The sequence below is a fragment of the Myodes glareolus genome, chromosome 4 (genome assembly GCF_982192425.1).
Source record: "Myodes glareolus chromosome 4, mMyoGla1.1, whole genome shotgun sequence".
Lineage (NCBI taxonomy): Eukaryota > Metazoa > Chordata > Mammalia > Rodentia > Cricetidae > Myodes > Myodes glareolus.
The window spans coordinates 119,505,987-119,529,132 of NC_142029.1; the positions used below are offsets into that span (position 1 = coordinate 119,505,987).

A 23,146-nucleotide genomic window follows, 5' to 3' on the forward strand; every position below is an offset into this window, starting at 1 on the left:
AACTGGGAAGTAAGTAACTCTAGGACTAAAATTCAATCTTTCTCACATTTCAGGTGAATGCAATATTAAGAAGGAAAGAGATGTAAGATTTAAAAAGATCTTTTATAATTAAGTCAGAATTTGGAATATTAGAACCCTAAAAGACTAGACTCTAAGGTCATGGATGTACAAAAGAATCAATAAAAAAACCAAATGCTATGAATATTATGAAGAAGCTTTAGATTCAGTAAACTCTGTCACCCTGCACATTTTAATCTATATCATGAAGAGGAAAATATTTCATACTCATTGCTCATAAAACTGTTACTGAATAAACAAATGAAAATACTTTCCAGAATTGTTTTTTATGACATCCTAGAGTTTCATGAATCATAGTGAATGCATTGCTTATGGTCCATTCAGAGACATTAACCATCCTAGACAGTTAAACTATAGACAAGTTTACTAAAGATGAAGGTTAGGGATTATTGTTGTCTACCTCTGGATATTTACGGTCATATATTTACTGCTTAAAAATATATTGTACATTAAGGAGTGATATTGCTAAAAAAGCAAGATGAAAAGCCAGGGGAGGAATAAGTTAATTCCCACCCTTCATGTTTAGTAATGTTTCAGGCTTTGACATCACTGACACTTGCTTTATCTTTATAGAGAGGGGCAGTATAGCTCCTTTGTCAACAAACTTACTGTGGTTTGATCAGTACATGACACACAGAATGAAATATTGGCATCTTCATTTCAAAGGAGGTTTGTCAGACCATGCAGTGTGTAGTGACTCTGAAAAACTCTGATGTGTTTCTGAGAAGAAGATGCATGAATCATGCCATGGTGGTACACACTTTCAATCTCAGCACTTAAGAGGCCGTACAAGAGGTCTACAGAGCTAGGTCTAGGTCAGCCAAGTTTAAACAAAGAAACCCTGTCTTGAAAAACAAACAAAAGAGCACAACAACAAACAACTGATAGATGAAGCTATGACAGTGAAGAAGCCTATATGATCATCTTACACCACCAAGTACACTGGATGACAGCCAAGGAGCCTGAAACTTGCTTGGGTAGTAGACCAAATATGACCATGATTGTAGTGATTTCTGAATATGTACATGGCTGAATTCAGAAGAAAACTTCTTTAGGCTTCCTTTATGTCACTAAGGTTCCTGGAAGTTTCTTTTTGCAAACAAAGTCTTTCAACTGAACTCAAAGAATTGCACCTTACATCCTGTTATGGGTTACTTCCAGCCATTTCAATAAATTTCATTAACGTGCTACTGTTTCCTTGCACTTCAATTCTTTTTTATAGTGCAAATCTCTTTAACAAGAATAATCTCCTTGTTGCTGAGCTTAAATCTTTGCTTTTTCTTTCTAAACAGCATATTTTTCAAATATTTCTGGTCTGTATTAATTTTTACTCTGAAACTTCACTATAATCGGATGAAACCTAGCTCCTACTAATGATGTTCTGAATGCTGACTTCCTTAAAATTTCCTATGTCAAATGAATTTACCCATTACTTTTAGGTTGTGTCTCAAAATATCAGGATACATATACAAAATGTAGATAAATTCTTTCTGAAAATGGAACATAAGCTCTTGTTCTATTTAAAATAAAATCTTCCTCACCAAAAACTTCATTAAACTTTGCTGGTTAATTCTTGTTCTGGTCTTCTGAGTGCCCATCATAATTATTTTCCAGACTCTACTCAAGAATTCAAGGCGTTCTCTACCCATACCACCAAGTTCTTCTAAATTCTTTCCCCTATTTTGTTGCAAAAGTTCTAAATGACACAGACAATTAGCCACAGCAGACATTCAGCTTGGGTGGTACCATATTCCTGAAAGTATTAGGTTTCTCATCATTGTGACAAAATATCTAACAGGAACAATAGAAGGGAAGGAGAATTGCTTTTGTTTACACTTTCAGAGCTTTCAAGTTGAAAAGGGAATGGCAAAGCAGGGGAGCTTTTCTCCATCATGTTCAACCCCACAAATTCCTTTTAGAATGTCATGGTACAAGATCACTAAGAATGTGCTGTCAGAGAGCTTATGATCTCCCCAGTTGTTTTTTGAACTTAGGAACTTTCTAAGTACCCCTGCACACATTATTTTAAATGACAGGTAAACAAACAATATCCCCAAACAGAGAAGCCCTTTAAAGAAAATTATTCCAATTACTACTTTGGCTAATATTTTGTAGTGAAACCCTAGTATCTTTCATTGATTTCCAACCACTGGAGCATTGATCCACAGTAAGAATGCAGAACTCCAATACATGCAAAACCACGGTATTTGCTCACTCTGGTTCCAGAAAACTCTGTCCTAACTTAGGTTGCCATTTCTTTTTTTTATTAATTAATTAATTTATTTATTAAAAATGAGAGTTTACCAAGGCCAGTTGGACTGCGACTGAACGAGCATGTGATCCAACCAGATTCTCTGAATGTGGCCGGATTTTCTGAATGTGGCTGGCCTGCAGTCTTTCTGAGAAGCCATTGACAATGACACTGGGACTGGTTTCCTCTGCATATACTGGATTTTTGGGATCCAGTCTGTTTGGATACTCACCTTCCTGGACCTGGAGGGAGGGGGGAGGAGCTTGGACTTCCCACAGGACAGGAGACCCTGACTGCCCTTGGGGACAAAGAGGGAGGAGGAGAGGGAGGGGGGGGAGTGGGAGGGCGTTGGGAGGAGGGGCGTAAATGGAAACTTTTTATAATTTAATAAAATTACTTTCAAAAAAAATTAAATAAATAAAAAAGAAAAAAAATAAAAAAAAAATAAAAAAAAATAAAAATGTTCACCTCCTCCCTGTCTCCTACTTCCCCCACTTCCCCTCCCCCTCCCTCTCCAGTCCTAAGAGCAGTCAGTGTTCCCTGCCCCATGGGAAGTCCAAGGTCCTCCTCCCTCCACCCAGGTCTAGGAAGGTGAGCATTCAAACAAACCAGGATCCCACAAAGCAAGTCCATGCAGTAGAATCAAAACCCAGTGCCATTGTCCTTGGCTTCTCAGTCAGCCCTCATTGACAGCCACATTCAGAGAGTCCGGTTTGATCACATGCTCCATCAGTCCCAGTCCAGCTGGCCTGAAGCAACTTGCCTCATATCAAGAGGCAGAATAAAGAACTTCCAAAGCAAATGCAATTAACCAGAGAATCCAGTCATTAAACTCTTAGAAGGACATTCAGGACTACACTGCCACTAACTAATCAATTGAACTGTTTTCTTCCAGTATAGTTGTTATAGCAGAGAAGGTTTTGGGATGCTATCCACTTTGCCATGCTTTATTACATTGCCCTGTGATTGTTACTTTTTTATAATTTTGTCTTCACTCACTCATTTCTTTTACTTTCATTTTCTTTGTTTTATCTTTATAGAGAGGGGCAGTATAGCTCCTTTGTCATCAAACTTACTGTTGTTTGATCAGTAAATGACACTGGCTAAGAGAATGGAGGACACTTGATGTGGGAGTCCCCTCTGTGATGCTTGTATTGGTTAATGAATAAAGAAACTGCCTTGTCCTGATAAGGCAGAACTTAGGTAAGTGAAGAAGACAGAACTGAATTCTGGGAGAAAGAAAGCAGAGTCAGGAGAAGCCATAGACCCACCGCCAGAGATAGAAGTGCTGAGATTTTGCTGGTAGGCCATGACCTCGTGGTGATATACAGATTAATAGAAATGGGTTAAATTAATATGTAAGAGTTAGCCAATAAGAGGTTAGAGCTAATAGGCCAAGCAGTAATTTAATGAATACAATTTCTATGTGGTTATTTTAGGGTTAAACAAGCCAGGCGACCGGGACAAACAAGCGGGCCCTCTTTCCAACAGATACTTGAGAGAAAACTTAAATATTCAAGAAATTAAGCAATTCCACAACTTCCACATTCAAGTGTTGCCACAGTTTTCTCGGAAGCAATGTCCCACAACCCCTGTGATTGCTGAGCTTTCTGAGTAAAACGTTCTCCAGGTCTCACACATCCTAATGGCAGAAAGTCTCTCTCTCTCTCTCTCTCTCTCTCTCTCTCTCTCTGTGTGTGTGTGTGTGTGTGTGTGTGTTAACAAAAGTGATTATCACGAATTAGCAACAGCAAAACAACATAGTAAGTTATACATATGTTCATACTTATGATCACATGTTGCCCTAATTTTATTTCTGCTATTGTGATAAACAGCAATATGAGGAGGAAAGGGACTACTTGACTTAAATTTCAGATTACTGTGCATCATTGATGACAGGGAAGGAGCACAATGAGCTAGTCACATCACGTCCATAGCCTAGAGCAGAGAGGGGCACATGCGTCTGCAACGCTACCTACTTGTTTGCTCTCAGCTGGCTTTCTTATTCATGCAGTTCAAAGCCCAGCCCAAGAAATGGTGCCTCTCTCATTTGAGATAGATCTTCTATTCCACCCTAATTAAGACAAGCATTACACCTTCCACTCTTCAACTGGATCTTGGGAGTTCTGTCCAGTGGTCCGATGTGAGTCTCTGCCTCTGTTTCCATCTGTTGTTGGACGAAGGTTCTATGGTGATATTTAAGATAATCATCAGTTTGATTACAAGGTAAGGCCAGTTCAGATACCCTCTCCTCTATTATTTAGGGTCTTAGCTGGGGTCATCCTTGTGGATTCCTGGACATTTTTCTAGAACCATATTTCTTGCTAATTCCATAATGGTATCCTATTTTCTTTGGATGTATACCTTGTTCAACCTAGATATAGTAGGAAGTGCCCTGGACTTTCCACAGGGCAGGGTGCATCTCCCTCTCTTAGGATTGGAGAGGGGTGGGGTGAAAGGGTCTGCGGAGGGAGTGGTAGGGGAGATGGAAGAGGGGAGTGAGTGGGAATTTGAATTGATATTTTTAAGTAATAATAATAAGAATAATAGACAAGCATCACAACACCCGACACCCAAGAAACATGGGCACATATAATCTAGCTATGCCCCATTCAGACTTTCCTCCAATGTGGTTCATGGTTGTGTCATGTTGATATAGAAAACTCACTATCAATTATGTATGAATGTAAGCATCTGTAAACACACAAACACACGTACATACATGAGTTACATACATACATACATGAGTTAGTGTTTACTGTTCAAAGGAAATAAGGGTATTAGAGTTAGAAGCTAGAAGTATTTACTTTTTCATTATGAAGATGAGAATGTAAGTTACGGAGATGTTAAGTGAATGTATCTCAAATTGAAACCCTGCCTCAATGTTCGAGGTATATGGGCATGTGTGTGCACATATGTACTGTAGAATTGTAAGAGGCATGTGTGTGTCACTGTGTACTATAGATTTGTTATGAGACATGTGAACATGTGTGTATACTGTACACTGTAGAATAGTTAGAATAGTTAATGTGCACACATATGGGTCTGTGTGCACTATTGAGAGAAAAGTGTTTGCCTTGACTGTGAGATTCATTTCCTTATGAACATAGTATCTCAGCTTTTTAGGCAGTACCAGCATCCCTGCAATGTCATGGTCAGATCTATTGTGTCTTGGAAGATGGATAAACTCTGTGGTGCAGATGACAAGGGCCAGAAAACTGTGGTCTCTTTTCTCTCTGATTGGATAGATCTTTAGAACACTGACAAGTAAGATGCATCATACATCTTCACATGTTATCTAAGTGATGTGCAGGAATGTGTCTGAATTTTGTGAGTCTTTTTATGTGTTTTTTTTTAATGTTCACTGTTTTGTCCCCAGTTCTTCTTAAATCTCCTTTCTTATCCATCTTTGCGTCTTTTTCCCCCCATAAAGGTCAGTTTGTGCTGCTCAATTTTTCTTGGATGTGTGACCTTCTATTAGAATTGTTGATTCCCCAGGAGCTACAGTTTTAGAGAAAGTTGACTTCTCCCCCTCCCAGTAGCAAAGATTTGCCAATATCTCTTTTGATGAAGTGGAACTTTGTTCCGACCTATTCTCTCCATGGTTGTGATCTGTTTGTACACCTGCACCTATCACAATAGTCTCACAGTTGCTGTGAGTTCTGTTAGCTACTCTGCTGTGTCCAAAACATACTATTTCCATTTAGTAATTCCTACTACTCGGGTATTATATACTTTCTGGCCATTTTTTTCTTTCTGAGCTTGTGTGTGTGTTCGACATTCTGCAGTCTCTTTATCTCCTCCAATAGCACAAATAACCATTGTGTCACCTACTAACTTTTGCTAGAGCCATTCTTTTATTCCTTCCTATGAATAAATGACAGGAGTTTCTGAAGGAAAGCAGAGAATGGGCAATGAACTGTTATCCTCAGTACAACTAAATGAAAAACTCCACAGATTGAATCAGAACGAGTTCCACTATTTTCAGTGGTCACGAAGAGTGAATTAGATCCATTTTCATTCTTTGTTTCCTTTTTCCTCATGGGTAGCCAAATCTCATTATTCAAGATCTCCCTCAGACCTAGTGAACACTAACAACATTTCTCACCACTGCAGTCTTCAATTCTCAGAAAAATCTTTAATGTTACTCTAATAATATGTTTTTGAAGTATTTCTTCATAACTGTTAAAATATTGGCATCATTATTTAATATCTCATATTATAGTTGTATCATTATTAAATATCTGTTTTTTACAGTAGAATGTACTCACAATTAAAATCATAAAAAATAATTTTAAAAACTAAAAAGGCCTGTACTTATTTATTAACCCTTGTGGTAAGTGAAAACACTGTTAGACAAAATGACTAGTCCTTTCTTCTCACCCCCTGTATACTTTGCATTGAGACAAGTTTTTGACTGAATTTTGTTCTTCGTTTCATTCCTGAACCATCTCACCGAACCAGCTTCATTGAAACATTGTTCCACAAATTTTTCATGAGGACAAAATTTGTGTTTGACTCAGGGGTTAGTGAGATTCCAACTCTGTATTGACAGCAAGAGTTTATGGCTGGGCAGTGGTGGCACATGCCTTTAATCCCAGCACTTGGGAGGCAGAGACAGGCGGGTCAATGTGAGTTTGAGACCAGCCTGGTCTATAAGGGCTAGTTCCAGGACAGGTTCCAAAATACAGAGAAACTCTGTCTCAAAAAACAAACAAACAAACAAACAAAAACAAAAGAGTTTCTATAAATTTTTAACAAAATATTGTGACTTGAGTTCTAACATCTGATACTGTCACTCTCTTGTTTGGTATTGTACCTCATCTCAGTCACCTAATCCTCATCGTAGATACTTTACAGTATTTTGAAATTAAAACATAAAATTGAGAGAAAATTATTTTGTATGGTAGACGATGCAGTTTTGTTGAACACCTTGTCATATATGTGAAATGTGGTAAAGCAAAAGTTGTATCTCATTTGTAAGAAAAACTATCTGGTTATGAGATCATCCAAAGATGCCTAAATCTGCACATGTAATTCTCGCCGAAGACAGAAAGAGATGTAACCTGGTTTATTGATTTTTCTTAACTCTGAAAGCTTTATTAAGAAACTCTTCATATCCAGTTTCTTGAGAAAACTGATGTAATCATTAGTTTTCTTGCTGGTTTTGTAAGAACAAAGCTTAATGACCTTTGCCCCAGAGAGATCTACAGCACTTCTCTGTCAGAATTCACTTAATAACATTAGATTCCTACTTCTCTCAGATTTCTATTTAAGGATACTTTAAGGATTACAGGCCTTACTTCACTTAACAATAGAGATTAGGTTTTCAGTTTAATTATGTAACTGTATCTTCCAAGTATTAGTGGCCATGATGAAAGCAGCACTTAAGGTACCAATGGGGTAAGTGAAGGAGGGGGGTATCCAAGACTCAGTGGTCATTGAACTGGGGAAAGTGCAGTGAAAATGACTATGAAGGCAATTTTAGAATGGAGAATTTAATTTTACCATGAAGATCAAATTCCAGATGAACTCCCAAAGAATATAAAAGGATAAGACAGACAATGATGGGCTTTTGTTTGTTTAGTTGGTCTTTGCTTTAGTTACTATAAACTTGAAGCAGAGAGATGTAGAATATCATTTTAAGGTGTATTACATTGGTTTATGCTGTGGAACATTTGTTTAATGATGAAAAGATTTGTTGCATTCTTTTATGCTGCATTTGTTTAACACTGTGAAGCTCGGATCCCTGATGGTCTAATAAAGAGCTAAATGGCCAATCATGAGGCAGGAGCAAGGATAGGTAAGCCTGGCAGGCAGAGAGAATAAACAAAAGGAGAAGTCTTGGAGGAGAATAAGGGAGAGCAAGAGAGATGAAGGAGTAAGAAAAGAAGGGGCCAGTCACCTAGAGAACCATGGAGTAAGATTATAGAAGAAAAGGGAAAAACCCAGAGACAAAATGTAGGTGGTATAATTAAGATAAGAAAAGCTCTCTAGGAACAAGCCAAGCTAAGGCAGGGCATTTATAAGAAAGAATAAGACTCCATGTGTGATTTATCTGGGAGCTGGGTGGCAGGCCCCCAAAAGAGCCAAAAGATTAAAAAACAAAAAAATAAGATTTTGGTATTCCAAGGTGGGGCTATAGTAAGCGTAAGTCCCACAACAGTAAGGATTATTAGTATTAGCAGTGTTTGTATAGAATTATAGTTCAGCACCCTTGGGTTTCCAAAGCTTTGTTCACACTAGATTCACTATCATATAATATTTATAAAGATAAGTTTGGAAACAGGTTTGATCCTGATTCTCATACAGTAGGTATGTGAACTTGTGTTACTTAAGTCTGTGTTCATCAATTTTCTCAATTGGAAGTGAGAATGAAACTATATTTTAGAGTATTGTGTCATAAGTTAATAGATGAAAATGTTTAGGGTGCTGTCTGAGTATATCAGGATTCTTTTTTTCCCCAGAGGGGTATTATATTTATTCATACAACCAAAATATCAGACAGACTTAGCAGCAGGGTGGGTGGGTGGGGCTAAGGTTCATTAAGGCCACTGGGCCCCTCTTCCTTGGGACTTGGGGTGCTAGTGGTGGAAAATTGTCTTACTCTTTTCCTTTCCTTTTCTTACTAGACAGGAAGGGGAAGGCCTCAACCCTCACACCCTGTTTAGTAGTTTGACAGCTCAGGATAGAGAATCTTAACTGTCTTAGGGAGCTGTGTCCACCCTACCTTGCTTATTTTCAAGGTTAGAGTACTTGACCCAAGACCAGTTCTTTGGGGAAGTGGGTGGTGAATACTGCTGGGTCTTCAGTCTCTGGTTTCTGATACCCCTGCCACATAGGGTTGAAGACATGCCGGGTGGCCCTGCTTTGAGTCCCAGAGAAGGACTGGTTAGGAGTTCAGGTCTCAGCAGGTGTGTGGAGGGGGCCGGGATCTCTGCTCCTTCATTCAACCTCCACCCTGAATTCTCAGTAGCAACTTCAGGAGCTCCTGTCCCCTGGGTGTCGGGGGGGGGGGGCAGGAGAGGGAGGGTGGCTCTGACGCTGGCAATGGTAGAGCTGTTCTTTGTCCTTGAGAATCCTTGGTGGGGTTGGGGCCAGCCTTGAGGGGACCATAGGAGTGTGGAAGGTGGCCCTCTGTTCTTCTCGGGGGTGGGACTGGGCCTTAGCCACCAGGTCAAGAAAGAGTTGGGTCTGCAGGGAGAACAGGGAGCCTGACCAGGCCCAGGGATGTGTGGTGGGTTCCTGGAGGAGGAGGGGAGAGAGGAATAGATTGCCAAGGCCAAGTGGTGGAGTTCACATGGTCCAACCCTGATCATCTTTTGGGGACCCTGCTCACCATCCTCTTCTTCCTGGGGTCTTTCAACCTCTATCCCTGGTCTTTGGAAGAGATACTGATTGGGGAGGGGTGACTGGAACTTGGAAGGAGGACAGGGACCCTGGGAGAGCTGGGGGCTGGATACCTGGGTGAGGAATCTTATATGTGTTTACATGATTGTTGTTCTGTACCTACTAAAAATGTAATATGAAGTCAGACACAATGGAACCTTAAGTAGCTACTATATACACACAGGTTCTAATTAATCATAATGTAGCAATTTACTCTGTCTGCTCTTCCTGCTATATATTGGTAAATTGATTTAATCAAGAATTTAGAGTAGCCCTTGAAAGACCCCAACCTTAGTCTCCATCTTAAGATTGAAAGACCCCAGCCTTAGTTTCCATCTTAATATGTTTAAATGAAAGACCCCAACCTTAGTCTCCATCTTAAGATTGAAAGACCCCAGCCCTAGTCTACATTTTAAGATGTATGTTTTGAGCAAACTGGCCAGGGCAAAACAAAATATCTGTGGGCAGCAGAAGCAGTCTTGAGAAGAACACCCAGTCCTTTGTGTATCGAAACCCAAGGTGGGCAGAAACTGTCTGAAACTAGCTTAATTTAGACTTGTTTTTGTAGACTTGTTTTTGTCCTGATGTTGATCCACCCCATATGTTAATTTAACTTGAGTTGACCAATGATGTTGCTGTTGCTATGCTTCCCCAGTATGTAACCCTGAGACCGTATAAATACTGGCTGGAAAAATACAAGTGGGGCTCAGTCTCACTGGAGTACTGAATTGCTCGTTGGTGCCTTCGATAATAAAGAATCCTCTTGCTGTTTGCATCCAGTGGCGTAGCTTATTGAGTCTGAGGGATCTTTCCTGAACACTAGAAATTAGGGTCTTAGCTCCAGAGACTCCTAAAGTTGACCCCTTGACTTGTCTTAGGTATCCCAGCCTTTACTCAGGATAATCTCATCTAGTCCAATGATGTTAAACTCAGAATATTTTATAACCAACCATTCTGATGTCCATCTGACAACCATCTTCTTCCTTAATAGTTCCTGTTACAACAGGAATCTTGAATTTAATATGTACTAACAAAACTCTAGATCTCCAAACAGATTTTTGATTCTTTTTTTTAAATATTTATTTTATTACGTATACAATATTCTTTCTGTGTGTATGCCTGAAGGCCAGAAGAGGGCACCAGGCCTCATTACAGATGGTTGTGAGTCACTGATGTGGTTGCTGGGAATTGAACTCAGGACCTTTGGAAGAGCAGGCAATGCTCTTAACCACTGAGCCATCTCTCCAGCCTCCAGATTTTTGATTCTTAAAAGTGGACACTGCAATCTATTCACCAAGTCCCGTCTCCTAAGTCCAGGAATCTTCTTTGACTTTAGTATTTCTCACCCTCTTCTGTCCAGTTTGTTCCACAGATCCATTTCCCCACCTTGTCTTATGCACTTTACACATGGTATATGACCCTCCTGTCTGCTGTTGCCTGTTCACACCTGTCACCCCACTCAAAGCAGCCAGAGTTTCCTCCATGGCATACTGAAACAACACTCACCTCACCTCTCCCCTGCCATTCTCCATTCATTCCATACATTTCCTTAATAATGACTCCTCTGACTTTTCTACATGGTTATTCAGATTTTCCTCACTTTAGAAACTCACCTCAAATGACATCTTTTTGTCTTGTCTCTTTGGGAGCCAAGGGTATAAAAAATGCTACTCTAAAAACTTTGATTCTTTATCGGCTTACTACATAATCCATTTTATAAGGAAATATTTGAGATGGAAGAGATTTCTTCATTCCACAATTACCTTTAACATGTGAATAATTTTACTGGCATGAATAATTTTTATAGTCACTTCACATCTGTTGTTGTTAGGGTTTCTATTGCTGCAGCAAAATCCCATAACCAATAGACAAGTTGGGAAGGAAAGAGTTTATTCATCTTACACTTTCACATTGCTGTTCACCACCAAAGGAAGTCCAGATAGGAACTCAAGCAGAGAAGGCACCTGGAGGCAGAAACTGATGCAGAGGCCATGGAAGAGTGCTGCTTACTGGCTCGTTCACCCTGACATGCTCGGTATACTTTCCGATAGAACCCACAAACACCATCCTAGGGATGGTATTACCCATCATGAGCGGGCCCTTCCCCACATTGATCACTAATTGAGAAAATGACTTATAGATGGATCTCATGGAAGCATTTCTTCAACTGACACTCCTTCCTCTCTGATGACCCTACCTTGTTTCAAGTTGACACAAAACCATCTAGGACAGCATCTCACCTAAAATAATATTCGGGTAGAATTATACTTTGTGTGAATGGACATGATCAAAGCCCTGTCTATATGTGTTCTCATTTCTAACTCAACAGTATATTCTATTTTCAGGTCTATCTCAAATGCCCCATGTCTGTCTGTCAGTACCTTGATACAAACGACCTCAGTTACTGCACTCTCTGCATGTGGTTCTACTTCATAAGACCAATGCAGTACTGGCAATGGTCATGACATCTTCATCTCACAAATCACAGCCCTTCTTCATTCTAGCATTTCATTATTCATCTTAGAGTTTCCACATCTCTTCTGAGGGTCTGCAATTAGTTTCTGCAAGTTTTTCTCTTTCCCACTGGAAACTCTGCCTTGCCTCTCATGTTAATATCTTTTGTCTCTAAGCTTCAGATGATTCTACTGTAAGTGAAAGTTTTTGTTTACAAAGAACATGAATTAAGAATGAACTGCTGAATTCAAACACTTAAGGTTAATTTTTTATTAAAATATTTTACTAACAGTTTGCTACCAGTAAGTTAAATTCCAGGACATCCTGACCTTAATAATAGTTAGAACTTTAAGAGCCTTGAAATGAACATACACTTATTATAAGATATTCAATGTACCAAGGACAAACAAATTTTCTCAAAGGAAAGCAGAAGTTGAAGTTATAGGTATAGGGAATGTTTTTGAGATTACAAACTGAAGGCCCTAGTCATGGTCTAGAGGTAGGATAAGAGATGGGCAAAGTTACTTAAATTGTGGGACCATGCTTTATTGTTTGCTAGATTTTTTGACCTTTTTACTCCTTTTTTTTTTAAAAATAATTCTTTAAAAAAACAATTTTTTTCATTTTACATACAAAATCTATTTCCCACTCTCTCCCCTCCATTGCCCCTCCCCACCTTTCCCCTCCCCCACTCTCCATCCCATCCCCTATCTACTCCTCAGGGAGGGTAAGGTGAGTCAACAATGTCAAGCACATTGCTTTGAGGCAGGACCAAGGCCCTCCCCACTATATCTAGACTAAACACAATATCCTTCCAGAGAAAATGGGTTCCAAAGAGCCAGAACAAGTGGTAGAGATAAATCCTGGTCTCAATGTCTGTGGCTCCACAGTCTGTAGATTGCTTTTGACAGGATTGGCATTTTTATGTTGATTTTACCTATATAAGTACATGGGAGATCTTTCCATTTTCTAGTATCATTTTCAGTTTCTTTATCCAAAGACTTAAAGTTCTTGCTAAACAGGCCTTTCACTTCTTTGGTCAGTGTTACCAAAAAATATTTTATATTTTTTTGTGGCTATTGGGAATGGTACTATCAGCTTCTTTATCATTTGTATGTAAGAGGGCTATCGATTTTTTTTAGTTGATCTTGTATCCTGACACATTTCTGAATGTATTAATTAGCTGTAGGAGTTTCCTGGTAGAGTTTATGGGGTCATTATGTATATTATCATATCATCCGCAAATAATGAAAATTCAACTTCTTCCTTTCCAATTTATATCTCCTTGATCTCCTTTTATTGTCTTATTGCTCTACCTAGAACTTCAAGAACTATGTTGAATAGATATGGAAAGAGTGGTCAGTCTTGCTTTGTTCCTGATTTTCGTGGAATTGCTTTGAGTTTCTCTACATTTAATTTGATGTAGGCTGTTGGTTTGATGTATATTGCTTTTATTAGGTTTAGATACATTCCTTGTATCCCTGATCTCTCTGAGACCTTTATCATGAAGGGATGTTGGATTTTACCAAATGCTTTTTCAGCATATAAGGAGATGACCATATTTTTTTTCAGTTTAATTATATGATGATTACATTGATAGATTTTTGTATATTGAACAATTCCTGCATCTCTGGGATAAAGAAGACTTGATCATAGTTGATGATTTTTTGGTGTGTTCTTGGATTTGATTTGCCAGTATTTTATTGAGTATTTTTGCATCAATGTTCATGTGGGATATTGGTCTGTAATTCTTCTTGTTTGAGTCTTTATTTGGTTATGCTATCAGGTTAACTATAGCCTCATACAAAGAGTTTGGTAATATTCCATCTGTTTCTATCTTGTGCAACATTTTGATTAGTATAGGCATTAGCTCTTTGAAGTTCTGGTATAGTTCTGTGCTAAAACCATCATGCCTTGGGTTTTTTTTTTGGTTGGGAGGCTTTGATGAAAACTTCTATTTCTTGTAGATTATAGGTCTATTTAAATTGTTCACCTTTTCTTGATTTAATATTGGTATGTGGTACTTATCCAGAAAATTGTCCATTTCTTTTACATTTTCCAATTTTGTAGAGTACAGGTTTTTGTAATATGACCTAATGATTCTCTGGATTTCTTCAGTGCCTGTTGTTATGTTCCCCCTTTCATTTCTGATTTTCTTAATTTCAATGTTCTATCTATGCCTTTTGATTAGTTTGTCTGTTTTATTGATTTTCTCAAAGAACGAGCTCTTTGTCTCATTAATTTTTTGCATTGTTTTCCTTTTTTATAATTATTGATTTCGGCCCTCAATTTGATTATTTCCTGTTGTCTACTCCTCTTGAGTGAGTCTGCCTCTTTTTGTTCTAGAGTTTTTATATGTGCTGTTAAGCTGCTACTGTGAGATTTCTTCATTTTCTTTATATAGGCACTTAGCGCTATGAACTTCCTCTTAACACTGTTTTCATAGTGTCCCATAGGTTTGGGCATGTTGTACCTTCATTTTCATTGGATTCTAAAAAGTCTTTAATTTTTTTCTTTATTTCTTACTTGACCCAGTGGTGATTTAATTTGACATGGTTCAATTTCCATGAGTTTGTAAATTTTCTGCTTTTAGTGTTGTTGTTGAATTCTATCTTTAAACCATGCTGATCCAATAATATAAGGAGGTTATTACATGTTTTTTTTTTTAATCTGTTGATGTTTGTTTTGTTCTGAGAATGTGGTCAATTTTAGAGAAGCTTTCGTGAGGTACTGAGAAAAAGGTATATTCATTTGTGTTTGAACAAAATGTTCTATACATGTCTGTTAAGTCCATTTGAGTCATGACATCTGTTAGTTTTCTTATGTCTCTGTTAAGTTTCTGTCTGGTTGATCTGTCCGTTGGAGAGAATAGGGGGTTGAAGTCTCCTATTATTAGTGTGTGGGGTTTGATGTGTGATTTAAGCTTTAGCAATGTTTCTTTTACTTATGTGAGAGCTCTTGTATTTGGGGCATAAATGTTCAGGATTGAGACTTCATCTTGATGGATTTTTCCTGTGATGACTATGAAGTGTCCTTCTCCATCTATTCTGGCTGATTTTAGTTTGAAGTCTATCTTGTTAGATAGTAAGATAGCTACACCTGCTTGTTTCACTGGTCAATTTGATTTGAAAATCTTTTCCCATCCTTTTACTCTGAGCTAATGTCTATCTGTGAAGTTGAGGTGCATTTCTTATAAACAACAGAAAGAAGGAAGTATCCATTCTCTTAGTCTGTGTCTTTTTTTTTTTTTTTTTTGATTTTTTGAGACAGAGATTCTTCGAGCTAGCTCTTGTAGACCAGGCTGTTTCCAAACTCACAGGTATTCACCTGCCTCTGCCTCCCGAGTGCTGGGATTAAAGGTGTGTGTGATCACCGTCTGGCCTAGCCTGTGTCTTTTTTTTTGTCAATTCAAAAAAAAAAGTCCATTGTTATTAAGAGATATTAAGGAGCAGTGAATGCTAATTCTTGTTATTTTGGGTGTTTTTCTTTTTCTTTCTTTCTTTCTTTCTTTCTTTTTTTTTTTTTTTGACTTGTTTCCCTTCTTTGGTGTTTGTTGGTGTGAGGTTATCTGTTGCCTGTGATTTTGTGGGTGTAGTTAACTTCTTTGGGTTGGAGATTTCCTTCTACTACTTTTTGTAATGCTGTATTTGTGGATAGGTGTTGCTTAAATTTGGTTTTCTCACGGATATCTGGTTTTTTTCATCAATGATAATTGAAAGCTTTACTAGGTATAGTATTCTGGGCTTGCATCCATGGTCTCTTAGTGTCTTCAGCACATCTGTCCATGACATTTTGGCTTTTAAGGTTTCCATTGAGAAGTCATGTGTAATTCTGATAGATCTACTTTTATGTTACTTTGCCTTTTTTCTTTGCAGCTTTTAATATTCTTTCTTTATTCTGTGTGCTTTGTATTTTGATTATTATACATCCAGGGTACTTTTTTTTGGTCCAGTTTATTTGGTCTTTTGTAAGTTTCTTGTACTTTCATAAGGATATCCTTACTTTGGCTGGGAAACCTTTTCTATAATTTTGTTGAATATATTTTCTGTTTTGCCCTGGTACTGAGGACCTAGAAAATGGGGTATCCTACTGGCTGGTTGATCACTCACTTCTGTGTTCAGCTGCATCTTGTGGTTCAGAATTCCTCTGAGGTTTCTGGCGGTGGGTTCATTTTGGGGTGTAGTGATCCTTGTAGCTTACAGGGTCTGATTAATGTGTATGGAGAGTTGTTAGAGCTACCTACCTGCAGGCAGCTTGCCTGCTGGCTGATTGATTAGTGAAGTTAAAGTGGGTGAGGGAGGGGCCCAGGTTTTTTTTTCTGGTACTGAGGGCATAGAGAGTAGGGGTGTACAATTGGCTGGCTAATCACTCGCCTCTTGGTCTGCTGTGTGCTGATTTTTGTTACTCTTATTATTGTAGTTCCTGTGTAGCACTTTTTGTTAATCAAATTCAGTTAATTATCAAGGTAAGGCAGTGGAAAATGTTTCTAATATCCCTGACTTTTAACGTCCTGTGTACTTTGCCTTTATTACAGGCATAATGTATTTACCTCGCTTCTACTGGAAAATATTTTAAGGGTAGAATATTTGGAAGAGGATTGGATTAGAACCTCTAGTCTATGGTTATGGATTAGTACATAAGTCAAAGGATTAGTAATGTGGGAAGGAAATGCATGTCTGATATGTCCTGGAGGAACTGTGGGAGTCACAATAATCTATTTTTCAATGACCAAGGGGAAAGAGTATTAACTCTTATTTAAGAAGAGGCCTTAAGGTAAACCTTGTAAAGTATTTCTAAAGAACTGCATGGCTATGGTAAAATTTTTAAAGTTTCAGAAAATAAAACATAAGAATCTCTTGATATATAAATCAGAGAATGGTTAGAGCAGGCCTGCAAGCCTAGAGCCCAGAAGAGGAAGGATGCGAGGGTAAGGTTGGCTGATCTCTATTTACTGAATTAAAAACAAGCAAAAAAATACTGTTGGCAATAATATAAGGAATCCAAGGAGTGCTTGTGTGGATAGCTAACAATAATGTGTACTTAAAAATCTTACTCAGAGATTATATTTTAAGTGTCTTCACCAGAAAAAAAACTATGTAAGGCATATATGTGTTATGTCTAAATATTACATTCTATTCCACAAATACATGTAGCTTTTCCCAATTTAATTAACTGATTGATTATCTGTACAAAATTTGAAATGACTAGTCAGGGCAGCATCTTCTGTGCAGATATGCACAATCAATGCTTCACAGGCCTGATGTCCTCTGTGAACCACAATGTCAATCAAATCACAAGCCTAGCCTGTGCTTGAAACCTCTTCCTTGCTCACTCCTTCAGCCTCCTCTCGATTCAGCATTTTTGCACTTAGTACATTCCCTAACAAGTTAATAAGTGTGTCCTTAGACAGTAAGCTAACACACACTCTCCTCTTAACCTTCAGTGTCTTATGTCTTGGAAGCAAATGACATTGAAAATGATAATCACCTAGAGCATTATCATCCTGTTATTTTTAACAGTTGGGTCTTTCTTTTTTCTATATTTCCTCTTCGGTCCTCAGGCACCCCAAAGAAATGTACTTGTATTGTATCTCAAATGCATTTCTTTCTTTTCTCAAGCCATAGGCAGGCATTCTCAGACTTCTGACCCACCAGACTCAAAACAAGACTGTTCTTCCCTGGGTTGTTGTACTAGTAGTGTTTTGGGAAAAAACAAGTAATAAACCTGTGCAACTGTATGGGAAAAAAATCTATGGTACTAAGAATGAATGCTAATCTGAGTAGTGTTATTTTCCCATCTTTTTCTTAATGACAGCAGACCATGATGTGATCCGCCATACAAATTCTAACTCAGTCATATTCAGACATTTGGTACTTCAGGAAAGATCCATAAAAAAAACCTCTGGACATAAGTTTATATATCTTGACATTTGCCTCCTACACAAAATGAAAGGAAAATCCCACTAGGCTGCATATCTGGCATACCCCCTTGCTATAGAGTATTTGTTTAACAAGGAAAATATGTGTTATATTTATTTATACTGCCTTTGTTCAACTATGTAGAAATGTACTGAATTTTCAATAACTAAATAAAATTAACCTGTGCTCAGAGACACAGGGATAGTAAAGAGTTAACAGGAAGTAGCAGGGAGAACTTTAGCATTTTTTTTTTTTTTTTTTTTTTTTATACTGGTATGGAAGGAGAAAAGTTTCCTGGGACTCCAGCTAAGAAAGAAAGAGAGCCCACTGCTTACTCTAAATTTCTGAGCTCATTGGTTTTTATCCTATCTTTTGAATTTTGAGTTTTATTACAAAAATAGAGATTTAGTTAAAGCTGCTTTTAGTGACAGCAACATAGTCATTGTCAGGGGAAGCAGAATTTCTCTCAGACAACGGCTTTAGTAACCAGGCTACCAGTAATTTAAAGCACAGCCACTGTGATGGAGGTAAAACAGAATTTTGGAACTTCAACACTTGACACAACCACACAGATGTTTGACAGGTCAGGCAGGTCACCTCTGCTGCAATTGCCATCTGGGCCTTTCTTCATGAGCATTTACAACAGGTGGTTGACACTTGCTAGTCCTTGCATTTGGAAAGTGTGGGAGGGTCTTGACTTTGTTGCCTACATATAGGAAAATGAAGAAGTCAGCAGATATGGAAAGATATCTTGGAAATCCTTTAAGATAGATCTTTTCTACATAAAGAATGAGGAACATCATAATACAGGCTATTAGGAACCCGTACAGTACTACTATGGATTGTTTAATGGAAAATGAAAATGCAGAGGTAAATATTCTAGCTGGGTTTGATATAAGGTCAATTGTAATTGTTATCAGTTATGTAATTAATATTGTCTCATTAAAAGTGGTTTGATAGCTATCAAATATGATAATTTGATAAGATGCAGGTTTTATAAAGTCCTACTAATGCAAATAAGAAAAATATTCACACATGGTCAGATGAATTTAAAGTAGGACCTACCACACCATTAATTATAAAACTTAAGAGGAGAAGCTTAAGGTTACTACAACCAATCTTAATATTGGTAATAATATGGTAATATACAGCCACTATACAATAATGACCACCAGATTATAAGAACCACCAAGATTATGCAGAAGTTAATTGGCATCTCATAGAAATTTTAAATTTTAGAAAATTTAAAGAAGTAGTCATTCCATATGGTATGCATTCACCTTTTATAAAACGGATGTTAAATTCATGGGTAACCAGGAACAAAATTATTCAACAAGACTGGAAATATTTAATTACAATGCTGTGGGAAGCTGGTCCTCATTTATAATGGAGAACATGGTGATGACAGAAAGCTAGGGTCATGCAACAACAATGAAGGGCTAGAGGTCATGAGATTTCCCAAGACCAAACTCTCAATGAGGATAAGTGTTATTGTTTTTCACCAATATTATTGTTTCTTTAAAAAAAAAAAACAAAAAACAGTGGGTGTTTGCAGAGGGGCTGCAGTTCCCCAAGGTCCAGCAGCAGGTCCCATAGCCCAAAGCCTCAGTGGGTCCCAGGAAGGTAGAAGACAGCAGCAGGTGACAGATACACCATTCAGAGAGAGTTTGGGTGTCGAGTTTACTCGAGTTTACTTAGTGGGTTATGGAAGGGAAGGAAAGTGGGAGGGACGGAGGGAGGGAGGAAGGGAGGGAGAAAGGGAAAGAGAGAGAGAGAAAGAGAGAGAGAAAGAAACTGAGAACTGAGAGGGGGAGAAAAGAGAGAGGGGAGAGAGAAAGAGGCAGTAGCCATCTCTTCGGAATTGGGATGGGGTTGGGAAGGGGTGTGGAGAGCACACAGGCTGGAGGAGGTAGAAAATCCACTTGCCTTAGTGGAAGGAAAAAGTGGCTCAAGCTTGTTTCCTAGAGGGACAGGGTAACCAGTTGACAGGATAAATCATAGCAATAAGTATGCTGATTTGAAAAGGCTATATTTGATGATCATATCTGGTTGTATGGCATGTAGCAGCTTTGAATGCTTGAGGCAGGGGTGAAGAATCAGAAAAGAGGACTGAACCATTCATTATACAAAATTGCACAAGATCCAAAGGGAGCCTTTACTGACTTTTTTAAAAATAAAGATTGATATTACATCTTACAACTGTTCCAGTTGTTAGACAGATATTAATTGAATCTTTGGCTTTTGAAAATGTTGATTCAGAATGCAAAAGGGTCACTAGGCTTTTAAAGGTAAAATCAGCAGCCATATAAGAACATATCCAAAATACAGTTGAGATTCTATCCACACATCTAATATCCACACATTTTGGATGGGAGCTCTACTGTCTAAAATTATCAAGAAAAAGGCAAAATGTTAGGTGTGTTAATTGTGGGAGACAAGGTCATCTGAAAAGGGATTGTAGTCAAGGTACTGACAAAAGCAATATTTGTTTTAGAAATAATCCAAATAGAAGGCCCTATCCTCCTGGAATATGAAGAGTGTGTGCAAAGGCTAGAATTGAACTAATGAATGAAGTCCTAAAGAGGACAAGCAAGGTAACACTTTGCCATTGGGAAATGCCCTGAAGGGCCTCCCGCAGATTCCAATATCAAATTTTGTTCAATCACTTCCTGTCAGCATTGGGGGAAACCCTCCATAGAGTAACTAAAATAGTCAATGGTTGTTGTTTAAAACATAAGAATCATTAGATAAAACAAGATTTTTAGGAAAAAAACATAATGCAAGTGTTTTGGCAAAATGTCTATAAATGATCAAGACCAATGATAAAAATATGAATAAATGACATTGTAATTGAGGGTTTGGTAGACAGAGGTACAGATATAACAATATTGTACCAAAATCTTGGCATCCATGTTGGCTAGCTCAGCAGGTAAGTGTTCAATTTCAATGGACTGGAAATTTATCTCACATAAAGCAAAGTACAGAATGGTCAAATATATAGAGCCAGAAGGACAAGTAAATTAAAACCATAAGTGGCTAATATAGCAATGAATTTATGGGGAATAAATTTGTTGCAGCAATAGAAAAAAAGCAGATTAATATCACCCCAACCTCAGGAACAAATTATAAAATAAAGAATGCTTCTGAGAGAAATAGTAAAAGTATTATCAGACAGTCACAAACCATTCAAGTTGTGTATAAGCAGGATATAACTGCTGTCAGTATTTCAAAGGTACTAACAGTCTTACCTTTAAAATGGTTAACTGACAAACTTGTGTGGGTGGAACAATGGCCTTTCCCTTAAAAAATTGCAGTCACTAGAACAGCTGGTTTAAGATCAGTTAAATTCTCATATATTGAAGAATCAACCTGTCCTGGGAATTCTTCAATATTTGTCATTAAAATAAAATTTGAAAAATAGAGAGTGTTAACGGATTTAAGACCCATAAATATGGTGATTAAGCCAATAGGAGCCTCTTTTATTACCTAAAAGACTGTCATTTTAGTGATTTATTTTAAATACTACTTTTTAATTACACCTTTGTAGGAATGGGATAGAGAAAAATTTGCTTTCACAGTGACTATTTCTAATTCATATCATGTTAAAAGATACCATTGAAAGGTTTTTACAGAGCAAAGTTAAATTTTACCTTATATCAATGCTTTGTACAACAACATTAGAACTAATTCATAAAAAATTTTCTCAATCTATAATTTATCATACCATGGATGATATTTTATTAACTGATTCAGACACACAAACATTTTAAAAAACTTTGATGAAAAAAATAAAATTTTTGTCTTATTAATGATTACTAATTACTCTTGAAAAAACACAAAGAGAAGAATCTTTTAATTATTTAGGATATAAGATAGGTTTACAGAAAACTCAATCACAGTAATTACTGATCAGTAGAGATGAAATATGGACACTTAATGATTTTCAAAACTTGATGAGAGATATTAGTTGACTATGGCCTATAGTTGGATTAACAACTCAAGAATTAAGTAATTCATTTCAAACTTACAAGGTGATAAGCACTTAAATAGTCTAAGAAAATTATCAGATGAAGTTGAGAGAGAATTTGCTCTGGTAGAAAAAAATTACAGTATGTATATGTAGATCACTTGATCCAAAGTTGATTGTATATTAGGTATTTTGCATTCTCATGCTCCCACATGAATTTTTATGCAGAGAAAAGATATTATCTTCCTATGAGGAAAAGGGATAGGTCATCAAGCTAAGCTAACTTATAAGCCTCACAAATGTCTTTTATTTGATCAGGTATAAAAAAGTAACAAAATATTTTATCTTAACGAAAATACAATATAATATGAGAAATATAATATGAGAAAAAATCTAGTTCCCTAAAGTTAGTGTTGAGGCAGGATTTTATTTGTCTATTTCTAGGAGAATAAAAGCATTCAATTAAGGAATCTGAAGACCATTGAACAAATGAGACATCTGAAGAGAAATGATGAATTATTCTAAAAAAAAGTACCAAAAAAAATAAAATTGATCTAATTGTATAGAAAATTTCCAACATGATAAGACTTCATAAATCTTCCCAAGTAGTTATTTCTGTTGTTCTTTGTAATCCAAAGAGGCAAATGGTCTTTTTGTTGTTCCAATTCAATTAAAAATCAAAGCTGGCTTTGGAGTTAGAGTATGACTCTCTACCTCTCTAAAACCAAGCACACTTGGTAAAGGAAAATCCACAATTCTTGTTTCATGTCAGAAGAGCCACCTGGTATGAAACAAATAAAAACAAAAATTAGGGACTAGTCTATTGCCTTTAATCTCTAAGCTATAGATATCAGCTCTAAAGTTGTGTGTGTGTGCATGTGTGTGTGTGTGTATGTGTGTGTCCATATTTATATGCACGAGTGTGCACATGTGCTTGTGTATGCACGTGTGTATGTGTGTGTGTGTGTGTGTGTGTGTGTGTGTGTGTGTGTGTGTGCATGTGTAGTAGGCCATTACTTAGTTCCTGGCTACTCAGCCCCAAAATAATCACACAGACATCGTTTGATTTGCAACTCTGTTTGGCCAATA

General features: G+C 37.4%; 1 pseudogene; it reads right to left on the reverse strand.

Moving 5' to 3' along the window:
- Nucleotides 1-9,236: 9,236 nt before the first annotated feature.
- The window catches only part of LOC125397096 (G protein-signaling modulator 3 pseudogene), a 55,841-nt pseudogene continuing 41,931 nt past the window's right edge, over nt 9,237-23,146 (reverse strand).